This window comes from Arachis ipaensis, chromosome B09 (assembly GCF_000816755.2).
Source record: "Arachis ipaensis cultivar K30076 chromosome B09, Araip1.1, whole genome shotgun sequence".
NCBI classification, from domain to species: domain Eukaryota; kingdom Viridiplantae; phylum Streptophyta; class Magnoliopsida; order Fabales; family Fabaceae; genus Arachis; species Arachis ipaensis.
In genome coordinates this window covers 28,091,441-28,094,892 of record NC_029793.2, presented here as the reverse complement: position 1 = coordinate 28,094,892, position 3,452 = coordinate 28,091,441, and the positions used below count along the sequence as shown (strand labels likewise).

General features: G+C 35.2%; 1 long non-coding RNA gene across 1 annotated transcript in view; it reads left to right on the top strand.

Annotated features, from left to right (window-relative positions):
- LOC110266296 overlaps window positions 1-2,486 on the top strand; it is an 8,171-nt gene extending 5,685 nt beyond the window's left edge. The window contains exons 2-3 of the long non-coding RNA XR_002353525.1: window positions 1,338-1,341; window positions 2,153-2,486. This is a non-coding gene — a long non-coding RNA (uncharacterized LOC110266296). The remainder of the gene's footprint in view (window positions 1-1,337; window positions 1,342-2,152) is intronic.

Below are 3,452 nucleotides of genomic sequence, written 5' to 3'. Positions count from 1 at the left end.
AAGAATCAATGCACATGGGACAAAATTCAAAAATAAGTTTGATACATGAGCATGTAATACAAAAGTGGGAAAAATTTGGGTAGCTAGGTAAAGCATTTTAAATTATATAAAGTATGTATATGTTAGGTGAGATCTTAGACTAATCAAGGATTCACTTTGTTAGCTCACTTAGCCTTATATATATATCCTTACCTTTACCTCAGCCCCATTACAACCCTGAAAAGACCTCATGATGTTTGCATTGGTATACTAAATATTTGTTGATTGGTTAGATGAAGAACAAGGTTGAGAAAGCATGACTAGGGAAGAGTAGAGTGATTGACCCTAGACACTTGAGAGTTAGAGTGATATACACTACCAGTAAGGGTTCAATGCTTGATTCTATATTCCCTGCTTTTATGAGCTATCTTCTTACAAGTTTACTTGTTTTTACTGTATGGTTTGAATTAGTGGAATTTGATTTATGTTTGTCTTGGAGAACTTATTTAGTTTTAACCAAGTAGGTAGAAGCATTTCACATTTAGTTGCATTCATATAGATAGGATTGCATTTCATACATTTTACCATTCCTCTTCACTCCTTTATAGCTTCTCTTGAGCTTAGCATGAGGACATGCTAATGTTTAAGTGTGGGGAGATTGATAAACCACTATTTTATGGTTTATCTTGTGCTCAATTGAGTGGACTTTATCAATCTTTCATACACTTATTCATATGATTTGCATGAGTTTACATTTTCCTTCCTGATTTTGCGCTATGATTGAAAACATGCTTCTTTGGTCTTAATTTTGATATGTTTAATCTTCTCTTATTACCATTCGATGCCTTGATATGTGTGTTAAGTGTTTTGAGAGATTACAGGGCAGGAATGACTTAGAGGATGGAAAGGAAGCATGCAAAAGTGAAAGAAATACAAGAAGTTGAAAGAACTGCAAAGTTGTCAGCCTGACCTCTTCGCACTCAAACGGTCATAACTTGAGCTACAGAGATCCAAATGAGATGGTTCTAGTTACGTTGGAAAGCTAACATCCGGGACTTCGCAACAATATATAATTTTCCATAGCTGCCCCGAAGCTAGGTAACGCGAACGCGTGGATCACGCAGACGCGTGACTTGGCAGAAATGCAATCCACGCAAACGCGTGGACGACGCTTCCGCGTCACTTTCCCGTGATCTGTACGTACCAGAATACGTTGGGGGCGATTTTTGGGCTGTTTTTGACCCAGTTTTTGGCCCAAAAAACACAGATTAGAGGCTATAAAGTGGGGGAATGCATCCATTCATGAAGATGTCTTCGAATAATTCACTTTTCATGATTTAGATATAGTTTTCAGAGAGAGAGGTTCTCTCCTCTCTCTTAGGTTTTAGGATTAGGATTCCTCTTAAAGGATTTAGGATTTCAACTCTTTATCATATTCAATATTTCTTTTATATTTTTATTTATTCTAATGCTTTTATTCGTATCTGACTTATGTTACCAAATTGGCCTATGAACTCTTTATGTTTAGATTGATTTTCTTTTATTAATGCAATTGAGATATTTTAGATTTATGATTTATATTTAGCTTTTTATATTCTTGGATCTAATTGATTAATTGGAGACTCTTGAGTTATCAAACTCATCGTGATTGATAATTGCTATTTTTTTGCTAATTGAATTGAATTCCGATAACTCTAGTCCTTTCTTAGGAGTTGGCTAGGACCTGACAATCAAACTAATTAGTCCACTTGACTTTCCTTTGCTTTAGTAAAGGTTAACCAAGTGGGATTAAAACTCAATTCTCATCACCATCGATAAGGATAACTAGGATAGGACTCCCAAATTTTCACACCTTGCCAAGAGTTTTATTAGATATTAATTTATTAATTCCTGCAATTTATTTTTCTTGTTCAAACCTTTCAAAACCCAAAATTCTACCTTTTCCATAGCTAATAATAAGTCATACCTCCCTGCAATTCCTTGAGAAGACGACCCGAGGTTTGAATACTTCGGTTTATAAATTTTATTGGGTTTGTTACTTGTGACAAACAAAACTTTTGTAAGAAAGGAATTCTTGTCGGTCTAGAAGCTATACTTACAACGGGAACTTATTTGTGAAAATTCTAGATCGCGCGAGAATTTCGCTCTTTCACGGCCACACCGGCGAACACAGAGAGAGAGAGAGCGCTTGAACAAAGGAGACGGCGACGGCCACAGAGCTTTCACGCGACGGCAAGGGAGCTTCCTACAACGGTGACACAGCTTCCTAGGACGGTGACGGAGATTCCTACGACAGCGACACAGCTCCTGCGACGGCGACGGAGCTTCCACGGCGCGACACCAGCGAACAGAGAGAAAGCACGCTCGAGCAGAGGAGAGGAGATCCAGTGTCTGTGGGTTCCGTGGGGATGTGGGGTTGTGGTGGTTGCAGTGGATGCGGCGGCTAGTCCGCTAGGGTTTCTTTCTATTCTTTCAGCTTTGATTTTTTGAGAGAGAGAGATGATTGGGAGTGTTGGACTTTTGTTGGGTGTCTGGGCTTCGGGTAGATTATTTAGTTAACCGCCAGTTTGACCGATTTTTTGCCAGACGGTTTTCAAAGCTAACTGAATCATTTTGATGACCGGTTCCAGTTAACCCGGTTGAACCGACCAGTCCAGTTCGGTTTTTAGAACAATGGTATTTATATACAATTATAGTTTTAAATTATAAATGCTAATGTATTAATATGTGCTAACGTGCCAATTGATTCAGTCTTTTATTATTAAATATATATAAAAATACATAAAAATAAAATTAGTTATGATGACAAATTATTTATAATTTAATTAAAATGTTTTAAGTTTAAATTTTAGAAATAAAAAATATTTGTTATAAATTATATATAATAAATAGTATTTGAAGAATGAAAGTGTTCACTATCTCTTTTTTAAATTTTATATCTTTATTATATTTTTAATATAATTAACAATGTACAACAAAATTTATTTTAAGATATATATTTTTGTCCCCACTCTTAAAATTTTCTGGGTTCGTCACTGTGTTAGGGACCTATTTAAACATCTTTGGTGAGACCATTTACACAACTTTTGATGAATAAATTTTTCGTTGCTTTTAGCACGTTTTTTTATTGTGTGATTAAGTGAGGTGAGTGATTTGTTTTGCTTGTTACATGAAGAAGATTGAAGAATCCAACACTAAAGTGATCTGCGTGGTGGTTTCTTTCAATTTCATTCTTTTGATCTAGATTGTCAATGACAGGTTCTTTGAAAGTCTAATAGGGAGTCTCTTCCGGTGACCTAGGTCGACATTCTTTTGGTTGTGCTCTTTACTGAATAATTCTTATCTATTGTGATAAAATTTTTAAGTCCCAATCAATTTCTTACCATCTGCTTTGTTTTTTACTGTTTTGTAAATACAAAAAATAAAATTTTAAAATATTTTTTAAAATTAGATTTATGACTAATTAATTGAAT